This window comes from Pieris brassicae, chromosome 11 (assembly GCF_905147105.1).
Source record: "Pieris brassicae chromosome 11, ilPieBrab1.1, whole genome shotgun sequence".
NCBI lineage: Eukaryota > Metazoa > Arthropoda > Insecta > Lepidoptera > Pieridae > Pieris > Pieris brassicae.
This window is the reverse complement of record NC_059675.1, coordinates 9,519,747-9,538,633: the sequence shown is the minus strand read 5'-3', so window position 1 is coordinate 9,538,633 and position 18,887 is coordinate 9,519,747. Positions and strand designations below refer to the sequence as shown.

At 32.2% G+C, this 18,887-nt stretch overlaps 1 protein-coding gene across 3 annotated transcripts in view; it reads right to left on the bottom strand.

Annotated features, from left to right (window-relative positions):
• Window positions 1-18,586, bottom strand: part of LOC123716038 (immunoglobulin superfamily member 10-like) — a 113,854-nt gene extending 95,268 nt beyond the window's left edge. For 2 of the 3 annotated variants that reach the window (XM_045671530.1, XM_045671533.1), the window contains exons 1-2: window positions 18,296-18,586; window positions 1,425-1,458 (exon numbers count right to left, since the gene is read on the bottom strand). The gene's annotated coding sequence lies outside the window, so the exon portion shown is untranslated. The remainder of the gene's footprint in view (window positions 1-1,424; window positions 1,459-18,295) is intronic. The other variant, XM_045671532.1, reaches the window with a different exon arrangement.
• Window positions 18,587-18,887: the final 301 nt, after the last annotated feature.

Below are 18,887 nucleotides of genomic sequence, written 5' to 3'. Positions count from 1 at the left end.
GTACTAGATTCTTAACTAAAATAGTCACTCGAAGAAGCGTTTAAACTGAAGACTTATTCAGTCGCTGCATTTGCGTAATTTTTGCACAAATTTGCGTGTAACCTTGCCTTTCTGTACAAGAGATGATTGCTTTGCTCTCATGGGATCAAGATTTGAATATTTTAACATTAAACACGTCAAAGGTTTGAATTTAATAACGCTACTACTAAGTATGTCAGTTTTCCTATTTCCACGATAAGTCAGCATATTTTACCCCTCACATAGAATACCCATATTCTAAAAGTAACCACAAATTGTTCTACTGTGCGCGCCACCCAAGTTTCAAACGCCATTTTCTAAAAAACAAATGTTTGTGTCAAATCAATTCCTATTAGAGTAGCAAATTTAAATTACAGAACAATATTCAACTCTAAACACGTCAAAGGTTTGAATTTAATACCGCTACTACTAAGTATGTAAGTTTTCCTATTTCCATGATAAGTCAGAATATTTTACCCCTCACATAGAACCTTCATATTCTTAAAGCAACTACAAATTGTTCTACTGTGCGCGCCACCCAAGTTTCAAAAGCCATTTTCTAAAAAACAAATGTTTGTGTCAAATCAATTCCTAATAGCGTAGCCAATTTAAATTAGAGAACAATATTCAAATCTAAACCTTAGGACTCAAAGCTCATTGTATCTTAAGGTGCATAAAGCATTTATTTTCCGTTGATCGAATGATTGCACTTGAGTCGTTCATTTAATGATTTAACAGTGTTTTGATTATTACACAGGTCACTGACAGTACTTATTGATAATTGAAAACGCTGACTGAGAATAATTTTCTCAATATGGTACAAAATGTTCAGTCGTTAGTAAATGAAGTTCCATTGGCTAATGTTTTATTCAAAAACATAAATAATGTGTTTATTAGGTTGACTTTGGCATGATATGTCTACCTGTTAGTGAAGCTAAAAACTTTAGTAGTTTAGTAATTTTCGAAGCGACATAGGATTAGAATTTAGTCTTAAAAATGAAACTGTCGATCGCGTCGTTGTCGTCATCGCCATTGTGATTGGCTACCAGCATTTCAACCAATCAAAGTCAAAATAACTTTATTCATATATGAACACATATGAAAATCAGAAAAAAAGTTAAATTAATTCTAAATATACATTTACTACCAGTTCGCAAGTCAAAGGCGTAGAGCGGGCAAGAATAACTGGCAAGAAAATTTTCCCGCAGCCTTTTCAATCGTTAAGTTTTGAGTCATACAAATTGTTCGCGCTGGAGCAAACAATCCAACCAAGGGTAAGGATCATTTAAAAAGATTTATTATTTCTTAATCACAGATATGTACTACTGTTAAAACTGATATACATAGTACTAACCAAACCTAACGTTTCGTCCATTGTTTGACATTAACAATTTTAAAATACTCACATTACTGCTGTATTGCCTCGAATTCTACGTAAACCTGAAACAGAAGATAAAATCAGCAAGATTTATCGGTGTTAAGATTATCCCCAAGTGTTTGTTAGGTGGCACTTAAACGGAGTGAGATTTTAACACGCGGATTACAAATACGCCGCGAAATAGGACATGTTAAAGGTAATGCTTGATGTTTAGATTCGAGCTGATTGAAAATCGTATTCATCGAGTATTCATATTTATAATTACATTTCTGAAAATATCTCGTTTAATAAAATTCGATGAACATAATATTATCTTTATTCAATAAACCGCCAATAGGTCATAAAAATTATATATGAAATATCGGATAAAATTATTTATGTTACCATTTTATACATTCATAAATATAACTGCGGCATTGTAGTTTTATGTGCTCATTTACACTATATTATAAATATTTTATTCAGGTGTGAAAAAAACGTTAAGAAATTCATGATTAAGTTTTATTTATAAAACCAGTATCTAAAGTACTAAAGTTTTATCAATTTGTTACTACGGCTCCCTTTTAAAAAAATAGAAATAGCATCGTAACCACGGTAACAAGCATGGTGCTAACTGTACCGTCGTTTTATAGCATCTAAACAATACTCGAAGCACACAAGAAATATGATAAAACTAAGTGTTTATTTAAAATCTTGGTCATTTGAACTTTATGTTTCATATAAATTAATAGTCATCAAAAATAAAAGATAAAGCAAAAAGATTTTATTCGTTAAAGATCCGCCGCGTGTCTGTTAATTTGTTTCCTCTAAATATATATAGCTAGGCACTACGCCCACTTGTGTAGTGGGCGTAGTAGCCTACAAGACTGCGTTACTCAATATCAAACATTATGATAAAGCAGCTTTAAAGTAATCTACAGTTATCTTCCAAATATACTGTAAATGGGAAGCATTAGGGTCCCTTCGGGCCTACATTGAAAGGACTCCGTTATGTGAATTTCTTAGTGATATTTTTTGAAAGTATGATGATACTTTAATATGGAGAAGTGAGATCATGCAAATTTTTAACGTCTGGAGAGTATATTTGATATTTTGATACTACAATGGAGACAAAGATAATATTTTTCCTGATAAGTATACCGGAGCCTTAAGTGGCTGCCACAAGCAGTTTCAAGTCAGTGCGAAAAAGACATGATATTTCAGTAAAAAGTGACTACAAGAGTTTATCTTTGGAGTTCTTTACTAAGAGATTTAGAGATTACCTTTTAAGGGCTAACTCGTCAATAATCCGCTAAGCTTTAGTGGGACCACGGTACTCCTTGTTGCAAAAGGTTTGTTATAAAAATACGGTTTTCATCCCTTGAAAGCCTTAATGAGCCTCGTTGATGCCATCTTTTATGGATATTTGGGAAATAAGGTAATTTCTTTTTGATAGCGCTTTTTACTTACAGGTGTCTTTTTTGTCTGGTAAAGTTATTTGTTACAAAAGGAAGTTATATAATATGTAGAATATACGTAAACGTATAATCAAACTTGGGAAAGGGGGCTACCATGAGCTCTTATTGAGAGCCTATTGACGGCTTACAACTGAACTTCATCGGTTATTCATATCATGACGTCAAAACCCTATTATAGATTTAGAAGCACTTCGATTTATTACTTTGTATAAGAAAAAAATACTGTTCACATTAAAGTTAAATGTTTTGTAAATCAAAATTTTCAAAAATTTACAGAATTTTAATATATATATAGTATAATATATAACAGAAGTATAATATAATATATAATATAAGTATAAGCATTAAGTACATTTAATGTTTACTAGGAGAGTACTAGAAGAGTAGAGTAGAAAACGAAACTGAAACGATTCGCAAGTTTGTGGTTTCTATTCAAGTTTTGAAGCAGTAATATAATATCTAATCTTTAACCTTTAATATAATAATTTTTACTGTATAAATGTAGTACAAACTGTACATTAACTTATTTCTATATCATAAATAATAATAATTTGTCTACAGCTGAAACTTGACTTGAATGAACATTGAAAATTACCTAAAGACGTTGTTGTATGTTCTTGGAATATTTTTAATGGCTATTATTTTCATATTATATTTATTAAAAAAATAGGTAAAGAAACAAAACATCCGAAAATAAAAATACAATTCATGAACATTATACCATAAGAAAGTTTTAATTACAAAAAGAAAACTGAAACTTATTGTAAAATTAAAAATCAAACGGCTGTCTGCATGAATGCGACAAATTCAGTAACTAGACTGATTTTGTAGTTTGTGACTATAGTATATGGAATTTTTATTAAGGACGTTGAGGTGTGTAATTCATTATGCTATATTTAAATACACGGAGAGGTCGCATAAGATTTTCATCGCAGGCGGAAGCTGGTTAAAAATTATATATGATATTTAAGGTTTTATTATTTTTGCTATACTAGCATAGGTATATAGATAGTATAGCTACTTAATAATTGAATATTATTATATATAGCTTGTGTAATTATTTGTAAGTACACTGAAATCATAAAGAAATAAAAGTCGTTTATCCATAGCAACATGAACGTCATCTTAGAAGTCAGTAGAAGGGGTCTGTCGTCATGTTTCTATATCCGTAATTTTTTTAAATTCTATTTTCAGAAATATCTGAAATGTATGTTAAATTATATAATGTTGAATAATAAAGGGACTGGTATACACACACGCTTAGTTGTTTAAATCAATAAATAGCAATTAGTCTCTCAGTTTTTTTTATTTGTGTCCAAGAAAATTTCTGTCAGCCCTAAATTCTACTTCTGCCCAGGGGGGATGACTCGTTTGCCCATAAGAAGAAGGGCGATCATCTGGGCTGTCTCTTTGCATCGAACACGACTTTGCATGACCAAGGAAAGGCAACATCGATTATTGCCGTGTGATACTTTGTTGTTGTTGCCGAAATAGAACTTCATATTTCGGCTACGGACAGCAGCAAAGCTCTATCTTTCTTGGATATTCATAAGTCGAGCGGACCTGGTTGTATAATCGTGCTGGGTACACTTGTGCTCCTGAGTTGGTTCCAGTCCTAACGCGCCTTTGCTAATACCTGTACTCGCTGATTATTGTCCCGAAGTTCTGAAAGACCGCTTCAATACTCCCGATCGCCCAATAGCTATAATCATTATTAACAACTAGCACCTGAGACATCTAGAAGGGTACCAGCTGATTAGCGATGGTCAGTACAGCTTTCACGGTCGATTACCTTACAGAGGTAGGTGGTAGTTTTGGTGGTAATTTGGACATAGCGAAAGCAACACTTTACGCATCGCGCTCTCGCGAAACAGTTACGGGCTGCGTGCGTGTTGTTGGAAGTTGGCAGCGGTGACACTATCGGGTTTGAGGGGTGTTACAACCCTCGACCCCGAGAGCTTAAAGCTAAAAATCGTTTTCCTGGGGTAGAGTCTAACCTTCTGTACTAGCACATTATATATCTACTTATTCTTCTATCTCGCCTAGGCAAGACGAAACTTAAACTTTACACCATCGTCAATAATTATGAAGCATGTACAATAACAATAATCCCGGTTTAAGCCAACTCATAAAGTTAACTGATATCTGGGTTTGAAGGGTACAAAGCGAGGAGGGCGCGTATATAAGGTATAATGTAATGAATTTCTGCTTGTTGGATACAAAAAACGTGCACTATAAAGGATAGGACTACTTTGGAACACGATACGCTAAAGGGTCGCCATCGAAATTCAGATGTCGGCTGAATCGGTAATTTATCATCACTATATACACTTTTATTGACAACGTATCACTATATGGGTCATAAGATTTTATTTAAGACTAAAACTAGCGCTTACCATCAACGGTGGCGTATCTCACTCCAAACACTGGATCCTTCAATGATGAATAAAAAAACTAAATGCTATACGGTATATATAATATTTAGTGCGCACATGACAGCGGTTTAAATTTAACTCCCTTGCGCCATTACGCCGGGACACCTCCGGTTTGTGTTACAAAGTCAAATCGACAATTGTTATCCTTCTTTGATTGACACCGATTTAGTGCGAACACTACGCATCAAACATAAAAAACTTCTAATCTACTTTTGACATACCTACGAATACCAACCCGAAATTCGATTAGATTTAAACAAATTTCGATAAATTTATACAATGTTTTTCTGTCATAAAAGTTAATCGCTCCATTTTTGTAAATGAAATCTACGTCGTAATAATTTACGACACAGTCTAACAAGTTCCGTCCACGCTTCACTAATTGACCCTTACAATAAATCTTTTATTACTAATTACTGGTAATAAATAAATGACGAATAACGACTATAGGCATTTTAAAAGGGGAAGATCATTTTATTATAACGCATTGATATGTATATTACCAGTGTTGGCCTAGTAATATAGTGATTTTTAACCCGAACGCTGTTTGTAGGTTTCAGTACTGCACCCATGTAGAAACAGACCAAAAATAAATGGTGCGATTTACATACAATTTCATTAGTTCCAAGTAACACCCAATATAGCGCTAGTGAAAACAATTAACCGTCCACAGGAAATACACATAAATTACGTTATTCGGATAAAAGAAATAAAAATAAGACATAAAGGATAGCACACTAATGTACGCTCCGTTTGTCTGGGTAACCCGGGTCATCCGGGCACTTTTTCCTGCCAGCATCAATTACAGAATTCTTGCCTTTCAGCTTAAGCTACTGAAGTCACGTGACTATTTTACAAACATCGCAGTTAACATACAAATTCTATATGTAATGTACTTAATTATAATATTTTTTAAAGAACATGTTGATAGGACGATATACGAACAAACGGCTGATACAAAGCTTTTGAAGTGTCTGGAATATGACTGACGTCTCCATACCGACTTTGATCGAGGCGATCTATTTCAATCCTATTTTATTTAACACCCCATTCCCCATCCATTGATATTTGATAATGAACAGGAAAAAATATGTGAAATGTTGCAAAATCCAAAGAAAGTTTAAAAAAAGTTTTTTTTATGTAACAGTGTTTACGGCCAGACTAGTTAAATCATCATCATTAGCAGTCTTGTACAATTTAGCCATTGAATTGAAAGAGGAACCTATCTCTGATGATGATGATGATAAGACCCTGCCTCTGCCACCAACTTCACCCTAATCTCAATACACAGCGTGTTTTCTTGCTGCGTGGAGCAGCAGTGAGGGCCATATTTATTAAAGAAAACTTTTAAGTTTGATAGTTTTTTAACAATTGAGTTATTTTAAGAAGTAAAACATTTTTAATACATTGTTCTATTTATTTTTGTAACATTATTATATTTATTTTATAGTGACTACTAAAGGCTTCACTAGAATATATGTCTGTAATTTTAAATTTATCTTTACTTAGCTGTGTATCTTGGCCATATTCTTAATAATTAAGTTATTGAAACAAATAAAACATTATACTATTTCATTTTAAAACATTTTTATTATTAAGAAAACACTTTTTAAACGGATTGAAGCTATGTATTATTATTAAAACAATACAATTTTTTCAGACATTTCGCGTGCTTTACAGCGTTCGTGGTCACGATGAAAAAAATTAAAATTATGTAAATAATTATAAGTTTTTAATAATAGAATAGTGGGAATAGTTATACCAACGTTGTAACGAGTTTATAAGCAAGAAATTATGATCTCCTTATTCTTAGCCAAATATAACTATTCTTACTAACTTATTCTAAGTATAACTATTCCTAGTATAAGTTTCGAATACGTAAGTTTTTTTTATTTGTACCACTGTAATTGTATTCCAATTTTTTTAGATTCTTCGTCTGCTAGTTATGGCTTAGAGTTTTAAAGATCGGTGAGTCAATGAGTGAGTGACAAAATTCTGAAATTTGACTGGTTATAATTCTTAATCTACTGGTTCAAATTAAATGAAATTGCTTCGTTTCTGAAAATTCAGGCTTCTAATTTTATCCATAACGATGTTATAGGGGTTCCAAAACGGTCTGAACCGGTTTGAGAAAAGGATACCTACCTATCTACGCCCGGGCGTGCCGCTTTTTTGCTCACCTTGACGGGCGCACAGCCGTGCCTTCAGATTTATTATTATTATTATTTATTTGTTGCTTATAATATAATTATAATTGATATAATTTTCTTCTTCAAATATTATAGATTATTCGTTAATATTCCATATTATAATTACTAGAAATGTCACTTGTACTGCAAAAATAGTCTTATAAAATCTAACGATAAGTAAACTTGTAATATAATCTCTAATGGTTCCTTTTGATTTACAATATTACGATCTCATTTTCACTCCTATTTAATTTTAATTCAACGCAATTTTAAGTTATGTTATAAATACCTGTCTTCTACACTCTTCAATTGAATGCTTTAAAGTTTCTACCCGATTTTATATATTATTTGATACTTGATACGCGAACAGGCGAGGCTTCGGATTGTTACTTTAAATAACGATCTTCTTGTTACAAGGCAAACTGCGCAATTTAACTCTATACGGTTTATTTACTATTACCCATGCCACTCAAGAATAATGTAGGTTAGGTTAGTACGTATCACCGTAAATAAGAAACGGTCTCCTTGAAAATGATACTAATGTTTAGTGAAGCCACCTACCTCTACAGGGGGTTAAACTAACGTACCGGTAAACCGTCTTTAGTACCATTACCTTTTAATTACACCCTTTGTTTCATTAGGGGTTAGGCCGATAATTTCGCCAAGCCGCTTTTGCAATGAATACCTAAGGATAAGGTTTTCTTAGGTATTTTTTGTTAAATTCTTTACCATTAATATTTTAGGTGTGCAGGAAAATAATAAATAATATTGTATAATAAAATCAATTTTTATAATGATTACCAATCGCTATCACATATATAATCATCGCACAAACGCGAGAAACATCTGCCTATATATATTTATTTATTGATATATATATATATATATATATATATATATATATATATATATATATATATATCAATACACAACGTATTTAAAATATGTTAGCTTACTTTTTAAATCAATACAGATTCGACATAATACCTACGTAAATATATTATTAATAATTTAATGGAAGCTTAACGTGACTTTCGTATGTCTTGAATAAGAATAAATTATCATGTATCACATGTGGACTTTCAAGCTAAGGGAGAAGATGCAAAACTTATCTAAATCAAATATTTGCAATACAAATACGTATTTTAAAAACAATTGCTCCCATAAAATTAAAATCACAATATAAAGTTAACTACAGAAAGCTATTTGCATTTTTCAAAATTATACCTATACACGAGAAAGTGCAACTAGGATTATTAAATGAAAACTACTTTACAGAAAATTACATCAAAACAATTAAAACGAATTTCTATTACCCAAATACAATAATTTATATGGGAAAAAACATTAGATTACATTATTCCAAATTTAATAAACTCGATACCAGCTACACTTCTTACTAAAAAAAAAATACTACATAAGTCAAACAATTATAAATTATGCATAACAAAAATTATGCTATATACGTCATTAAAACATATTCGAATACAGGAACTGTATGTGAATTAGAATTCTCGACAAGAACAGGTTTCTTGCATCGGCTATCTATGGCGCGTCAGTGTTTAGATTTGTTTACGACGTTTTACGTGCAATTTTAAATCGTTTGAATGGTGTGATTGTTATAAATTTACAGTTTATATGTCACTGGCCTTAGTATATATATGTTAATGATTTAAATATGTTCGACTGTTAAAAACTGTGTACAGTTTGTGTTTCCACCACACCAACTTCCTTTATATTAAGAACACTTATACAATAAATAAAAAATAAATAATACTCGTGTATTAATAAAGTCTTAATTATGAATATTCGTAAAATTCACATGTTAAGATAACTAAATAATAAACTGTAGTTTAGTTGTTATCATAGTTATGACTCTGTTAGTAATAACCAAAAGAAAACGTGGTTTAAATATAAAGGGATATCCATAGGTCACCTAACAATCTTCATCATTGATGGGAACTCAGCAAATCGTGTCTTTAGTAATAAAATACCTGATTATAACTGATTTCTCAAGCTCCAATCCATCATTTAACATATGATGTACCCGAAACAAACAATCGACATTGTCGAACACTATCAAGCTTCTCGGATTAATTGTGTCCTCATTTTGTTCTCAGATAGAAATATAATTTAAGTAATACAAAAAATTGTTTTACAATCAGTGCAACCAAATAATATAGACAATGAACTCAGGTACCGTTTAATGATAAGGGAATCTGTTAACCCATACGACGACTAGGGCTTAATGTGAATGGTAATTTTGGAGCAGATATTTTGTGCCCATTAAGAATAATTTCCGTCCAAATGTGTTACGTTAAAATTAGGGTCGAGTTCTATCTTGATTGTCTATGTTTCTGTTAAATTGGGCTAACGGATGGGTTATTCTACGCATTTTACGAAAATTATAAATTAAATATTTCTAGGATAACTTGTAGAATACATATATTTTAAAACGTATACGTATACGTATACTACTACTTATTTTAATAGTTAACAAAAAAAATATAAGCAAAACTTGAGCGGTATTCCATTGGCGTATTTGGAAGTAAATGAAATGAATACATTTGTGTAAAAAAGAATAGAAAATATAATATGGCAAGTCGTTGCCATAATTATAATTGTTAATGACTGTAAAATGTAAAATGATTGTAAAGTTCGTGATTCTAATTTGCTAACATTTATTTCTCTCTTAACTATATTAAATAATTTATGAAATGTTTTATAGTATTAGAAACACAATATCCGGTCGCTCGCTATTGACCCATACGTATCATGTCCTTGATTACTTGTTCCAAGACAAGGCTGGTTTTGAACAATATTTATTTCATTCACTGGTTTGGACATATTGTGGCTTATTTGCATATCGTTTGTTGCTTGTCATTATTGATTAAACAGTGATTTAATGTATGTTCTACAAATTGATAAAATTTAAACAAATAATCATTTAAAGAGAATATATTTGATTATTTGTTTGCATGGAATAGGCTCCAAAACATTAAAACTGATTTCAAAATTTTACCTTAAAAAAAGTTAGGGCCCAGTATGAAAATACCTTGATGTGAAAAAATCACGAACGCTGCGAACTTGACAATAAACCAAAGTAACGTACTATATTTTTATAGAAAACATCAATATCTACAAAACAGTCTCCGATAATACCACTTGCAAAGTCGTAAATCACTATTACGACTGTTATAATATTTTCTCATTTTTTAACCACCTTATGTGATGTACAGCAACTGTAATTTATCATTTTTTTTTTTGCAAATACGAGAATGTTTTTTGTCTATGTAAATTATTTTGTGCATAATGTTAGTAATACTCGTTTACCTTATTTTACTTCCCCTCAAATAGCTCGCAACAACCGTAAAGATATTTTTAGTTTAGATTGTTATTCAACTAAATAATCATAAAAGTTAATGTGACAGTAGACGAAAATAGTGATAATAGATTAAATACGTTCTAAAGATTCGTCAAAGCTAGTCGTACCGTCGTACTGTGTCGTCCGTAATTACGTTTAAACGGTAAAACAATCGTAAACGTTCTTGCTTTTTAGTTTAATTAGACGAATGTAATGTACGATTAGTTATATACACTGAATACAATGTAACAATGTTTAAATCGTCGAATTGGGAAAAAGGTTTCATTTGATACATATCACTTTAAATACGTAATGTTCTTAGTATCCTAGTAATAATAGCATTACCTTCTGTTTTTTTTTCTTGAAAAAATAGATTTTGCCATTACGTCTTTGTTCCCCGGGGCAAGCCAGTAAAGTAAAAGTTGAAGAGCTTACGATATTTTTATATGCTTCGGATACACGATATTTAACATTCTTCTCTGTCAGACATGTTTTTAAGTTGACATCTATTTTAGCCCTTATCTTGTTACGTCTAGAAAATGTATAAAACAAAAAATTATATTGTTTAAATGTGTCATGGAATGAAACTACAAAAATAAAACATCCCTTTGTTATGCTGTAAAGATGTTTCTCGTTATATAAAAATAGTTATAATTCAGTATATTATATATTTAATCTATTGAGAACTAAATCGTATGTGAAAAGTATTTATACTCGCTGAAGCTAAATTGCGCGTGTAACGAACGTATTTATGTTACACAAAACATCATGAATATATATATGTATATAAATATCAAAACCTAGGTTAAACAGTAGCCTTTCTCAGAGATCCGGTCAACCATCAATATTTACATGAAAGAGGGTAAGTTCTCGCGTTTGCTTTTCCCAACGAAAAGCAAGATTTCATGCAAGACTTCCTGCCCTGTTTATCTATGCTACGAATGTTTTCTTGGCATGAAATCTGAATAAATTGGTTCTATACGATAACGCTTTATGTATGAAGCTTTATTGGGAAAAACCTCGTAGAAAATTTGAACTTACGAAATTTGAACGAATTGATACTTTTTGTTAGTGCTCATAATTAATATAGAAATAATTAAAGTTTCCAAAGATAGCCATAGTACAAATTAAAAGTACACAGAATTCTATTGATTATCAGATTGCAGTTTTATTTACATTATCCCTTAACATATGCGTGTTGCGCGGGCTTCCCTATGTAAAGATGATTGCGGTGAAATGGGGTTTCAGCTACCATTGCTTCGACCAATATGAGTGATACAAATAAGGCCTTCGTAATTTGAAATACTCATATCTCGATAAATTATCTGAAAAGGTTAATAAATACAAGCAGGTTTATATATTTTAAGTTTATATCACTCAAAAGGATGTAATTCTGGAACCCCTTTTTTAGGAAACTTTAGGCCTTTTTAAAACACAGCGATTAAACAAAGCCTTTATCCTTAAATTATACGAATATTATTATTACGATATTAATTATATATTATATATTTTTGAGCCTTTTATGTGTATCCATGAGATCCTTGAATAACTTACTAAGTTATTTTACTAAATATTACGCTTTAATTGCTAGTCAGACTTGAAGTCGCATTTTAACAAGAAATAAAAAATACTATTATTATATAATAATACATATTCGAATATAAGAACACACCTGTATTCGAATGAGAATTCTCGTCAGGTTTCTTGCATCGGCTATCTATGGCGCGTCAATGTTTCATTAATGGTTTATGACGTTTTACGTGCAAATTTAATGGTTTAATTGTTATAATTTTATAGTTTATATGTCACTGGCCTTAGTATATATGTTTATTATTTAAATATGTTTGACGTCCTGGTGGACAGAAAAACTGTGTACAGTTTGTGTTTCCACCACACCAACTTCTTTTCTATTAAGATCATTTATACAATAAATAAATTAATAATGTTTACATGTAAATATCGTTTGCAACAAAATAAAGTAAATAACTATAGTAAAAAGGCTTGAAATTTTTCACATCATGACTTTAAGCATAGCGAAGCTTTGTAAGGTAATCTAAATTTAATAAACAAATTCGGTCTTTATACAGTTAGGGAGCATTCATGGCGTAGCATTTATAATCAACCTGGTCTAATGAGTATTTATTCTATGTATCCAATTTATGAAGTGTAAAGTGTTTCTACGGTGAAGTGAAACATCGTGAGGAACAAGGCAACGCCGCGGAGGCACGTCTAACATCTTAAAATACAGAATTCTTATCATTTTCTGAAAAATAATTATCAGTATTTTATTTACTCTTTTGTACTTATGACTTAATGACTGACTTCGATTAGGTTATTGTTGCTAATTATTTATTTATTTACACTTCGTTACTATAATATAAAAAATCATAAAAAGCAGGTTGCATAAGTTATTAGAAAACGGGCGACCTTATCGGTAACAAGCGATTGCATCCATGCAACCCTTATATGGAACAATAAAAAAACCATACAGAGGGAACAAGAAATGCTTAATAATTTAACAAAAAAAACTTAAAGTAACATGTAACTACAACCAAAATTAAATACAGTAAAATCTACAGAAAAAATAATAATATGTAAAAGCTAATCCAAAGTTTAATTGAGTAACAATTAATATATATAAGTATTACGAGGCAGAAGAAAAATGATCAAAAAAAGATTTTCAAATTAATTTAAAGACTGAGCTCGTCTGATATCAATTGGTAAGGAATTCCATATCAGGATACTTTGCACATTAAAGGAGGAGTGAAAGAATTCAGTTTTATGAGAAGGAGTTTCAAGAAATTGATTGTTCAAGGAGTCAAAACTACCGCCAGAGAGGAACATAAAATTTTCCTTTAAGTAACTAAGAGTTTTAGGATTAAAAAGAACATTATAGAGAAGTTGTAAAATGTGCATCTTACGCCGCAATCAAACGGGTAGTCAATTAAGCTTTCTTATTGTTATGAGTCTCCTCTATTTCCAGCCAATGTTCTCTGTTTTTGGTTCGGTGCCACTTTCTGCCCACCAGAAGCTCCACGAGATCATTCGTCCACCTACGCCGTGTTATGCCAACGTTTCTTCTTCCAAACTGGGGCCTGTTCCCAGTGGAATCAGATCAGTGATCTCTCCACCTCGATTTAGGTTCTAAAGCCTTTGTTGGTCCAACAGCCGGTCTTGACTGGTTCCTAATAATGTTAAATCCTATTGTCTTTCTTCCTTTTGTCTCTTAGCGTTACCTTAATTGTGATACAAACTTTGTTAGCGTAGGTTTTCGTTTGTCACGTAGACAGAAGCGTGGTGTGGAAAACAACTTTACACCCAAGACCCATTTAGGTGGTGGTGATGGTAAAAAATGCTCAAAAGTGCAGCCATATATCGAAAAGATACGGCTGGGATTCTCTTTTCCTTGATACAATGTAGGTATTTGATCAAGTGTGGCGCAAATGATGACACTGCACAGTATACGTTGAAGGATTGTCCGCAGTGTTCTCACTGCTCATCAATAGCTGAGAACAGCTACGTCATGGTTTTGTGATGGGTAGTAACCTTGCTTTGCCTTGTGTTGTACAAAAAATGATCGGCCGTATCCTTGTAAGAGCGTGTTATGCTACAGGAGACAGCAGAACGAGAGGAGCGCTTTAGGACGATTCCTACAGGTAGAAGACGGGGAGTAAATAGGAGAACATATGCCCATCTCCTACCTCCTATGTAGAGTGTACTGCACCGGAGGTTTTTGAGTGTAACATACCGTTGAAGTCCCGATAGAATGCGACAGCGACCCCGGAGCCTCTGTAACGCGGCTTTGTAGGAACTACTCGAGGTGGTTTTAGTGCGTATTGTTCACCCAGTCTCAGAATAGCGAGGTTTTGGCGTGGGTCGAGACCCCTGAAACCTTTGAGGGCAGGGGATGCGCAACAGCATTTCCACCTCGGATATCAAAAAAATGCTTGCGATAATTTGGTGAAACCAAAAATAATTTAAATTGAACAATTATACCCATTCAAATATCGACGTGACGCCTGAGAATGAGTAAATAAAACAAACAACCATGTACAACAAAACGCGAAATAAATTGAAATGTAAAATAATCCATTGTTATTAACGGGTCGTTAATATTCATGCGTTTAACCGATACCATTATCACAATAATTATGGTGATTTAACCATTATGACGTGGATATTGGCTCTAATGAAATAATTGAGTTTGTTGTGCTACGTCATATAGTTAATTATGATGGTGATAAAGACCAGCTGTACATGGGTATGCTTAATTAATCTGTGGTAATAGAGCTTAACTAGAGTACCCATACTGGAACAATCATTATTGACGCTTCTGTACGGGTTAGACTATAGTATGTACAACCTATATAAAAATAGCCTAATGGTATAACAATTCGGCCGGAATAGGTCTGTCTGAGTTAAGTGTATTACAAAGTCTGAAATCGCTGATAAATGTTACCAATTATTTATTATCACCAACATTTAGGTTATTTAACACTCGCTCGAACGGTGAAAACATCGAAAACCGGCTTGCCTTAGACCAAAAAAGTCGACGGTGTGCGTCAGGCACAGAAGGCAGATCACCGTCTCGACTAGTCGATTAACAAATTATCATGAAACAGATACAGAAATCTGAGGCAGAGACCTAAAAAGATTGTAGCGCCATTGATTTATTTTTTTCGATGTTTTTTGCATGTACTGGTATGATCTAGTTCATTTGTAGACCGACACCGATTAGTTCGTGTATTCTGGAGACTTTTTATTTGTAGACGTGTCATTATAGTAATTCTAATATCAAGTCACGCACATTATTCATTCAAAGATTCAAGTTTTTCAAGATTTGGAATTAATAGAAGATCGACTCCCCTAATGATAACAGTTATAGAACATCAGGTTTTAAAGTTTGGAAGCCGTCACTGGTTAAGTTTCTAACACCCATAGCAAATGGCCTTGACGATTCAAAACAATAACTGTTACACATTGGTGGGCACAGAAGGATGACTTACCTAGTAAAATATCAATTTCACAGATACACAAATGCCATAATCTATGCTTAATCGGAATGTCCTAACAGTTTCCGACCATTAGCCAAACCTATTAATTATATACGTATACCTATATAAATATTATTTATTTCAAAATTAATCTTGCTATACTCTAAAAGCTCATTTTCTTTCATAGATAGATACTTAATATAATAGGATTACAGAGCTTAGAGCACGTCAAGTAAGTATCATTCATAATTTTTTTTGGTGGAATCGAAGGAAAACATGAAAACAGTCAGATTCCGGAATGTTCACTATTCCAAGGACCGCTAATTTAAGCTATTAATCTCTCACGATAACGTTTGAAGTCTCTCGATAATAACTTTTTAATTTTTTGAAACATGATGATTCAATATGCAATGTCCAATAATTGTTATATGTTCTGTAAATAAAGGAAAAATTCATTATTATAATAATCGTGACGTAAAATCTATAGGTTTTAGTCAAATCTATAGAATTTTAGCAATGATTTAAAATGTCAGAATAAATACTACGCACTACATATAAATATAAGAAATCTTATACATAAAAACTTGAATTCATTTACTTAATGCGACGTTTCCATTGCTTTACAGCAGTCGTGACGAGCGACAAACTGATTTATATACGTCAAATAAATTATATTAACAGTATAGTATTCGAGTTAACTAAACAGAACAATTGCAGTATCATAATACAATTATAATTGTCTAAGAAACAGCCTAAATTTGAAAAACTAGTCCTTAAAGTGAATGATTTAATTCATCGTATATCTGTTGATTTATAATATAACGTTTTACTTTGTGTAAACACTAACAATACAAAATTATTTATTTTATTTTATTTATTTACACTTCGTTACACTACAAAATAAAAATTAACATAATTAAATCAAAAGAAGGGCCACTGGCGGCCTTATCGCTTACGATCTCTTCCAGGCAACCACTGCGAGTAAAGAAAAAAGAAATGTATTAAATTATTCGGCTAACAGGCACAGAATATTTTTCTTACTTTTACTCGTTCACGAAGTATGATATGTAAGAAAGAGAAGAAACATTAAAGCCCGGTGATTAAATTTAAATGAGTTATTAAAACGAAAATGTTCCGTCAGTGTGTCGTAGCTGTATTAACATAATTAAATTTCATTACTTTATTCCTGTCCGTTACATTTGGAAGAGCAAGTTCGGAAAACATTTACAGTCCTCTTGCAGAATATTATGGAAAAACCCGTAGATACCTACACTGATCTACCATGAGCCGCTGCCCAGAAATCTTTGCACATATGTTGCATATTACGAGAACACAACGAACACAATTTTTATTTCTTCAAAAATCAAATATATTTTATAATATAACATGAGTCACTGTTAAACATAAAAAGTAAAAAAACAAAATGCCTTGTCTTACTCAGCATACAATCTTGCAGTGTATGTAAGTTTTGATCATAGTATGTAAACAATAGTTTTTGTCTGCTTCTATTATCCTAGCCTTTGGTACCTTTAATTGATGTGAGCTTAGGTCAGGGTCCAATAACTTGTAACTATTTATGCATGTCATACTACTTTCTATTGCTCCGTAAAAGTTTATCGTGTTTTCGATGTTAAAGATGCATTTCCCGGCTTGGCACGTGTATGTTTTCATTTCTGATTGTTACTTAACTAATGTGTGTATAATACATGCACAAAATAGTTATCTCATAAAATAAGTGTTTCATGTAACTTTTTAATAATTACCACGATTAGACTGCGAATCCCAATCCATGGTCGCCATTACTTTGCATAATACAAATCCATATAGAATGCAAAGGAACTACATAATGAACATACTTTAACTTGATATCATACTAAATTATATAGATGTTTGGATTCACAAATAGTATAAAAATCACAATTATTTAGAAATTATATACATAGTATTAGATAAAAAAAAAGATTTGCAAAAGCAATAATGTCATCCTTGCCATCCAAGATGAAGATCTTCGGTCTCAAAAAATTAAGAATTATGCATAATTATTCTCTTAGCAATTTAACATGTCACATGTCTACTAACCAATAAAAAAGTAGAAGATGTACGGTTTGTTTACGATTTTGAATACATTACAAAAAATTTAAAATCATTTTTTTAATACTTAGACGCAACTCTGGCAGCAAAAATCACTTGGAGGTGTTCCAATCAAGGTACAGAGTACCTACATAATCAGTATCATCGAATTTGGGCCACGGTTTTTAAATCGTTACCATTCTAACCTCAAAACTTTAACCATGAATATCTCCATAACCATGGGGCTCCGCAGGTTGGGGAAGGCATAGGAAGGTAGCCCTCAGTGTGAAATATTGTAAGATATCATTTACATTATTATGTATTTCTTTAAAATACACAGACGAAGGACACTAAGTTGATTTCATAAATAATAAACTGATAAATACTCACAGCCAAATGTTAATAAGTTTCGTTAAAATCACAATCACTATATTTTAACACTTTCCGTTACAATCACTTTTTGAAAATCAATTGTGTATTTGTACTAATCGTGTGCTTAACACGGTTAGTACAAATACACAAGCACACAGCACTGCAATCTCCGTAATCCATACACGGTTTACGTAAATGAATAATCCACAGATTAAACCAACTTGGTTTTTGTTTCATAAATTTCGCGTGATTTCTCGGCTGTAGTGAATATTATGCTTTCAAAAATAATAAAGCTGCACACAAACTCTAAACTCGACAGCCCGAAGGGAACTGAGCGCCGATACCGGCAGTCGGCACGCACACAGATACAAAACACACTCAACGCTGGGCGTAGAGCAATATAATATTCTTTGATAAAGCGAAGCGAACGTCTTTACGTGCTTTGTGTGCTTTTGGTCAGTGTCGCATTATTTTAATAGTGATTGTTAAGTAAATCACATGACCTATAAAAATATTGAAACTATCTTACCTAACTTTAGGTCTGGTGGCAATGTAAAGCCGGCTGCTGAACAGGTCTAGGTTGGCGAGAGAAAAGCACCATATTTTTATT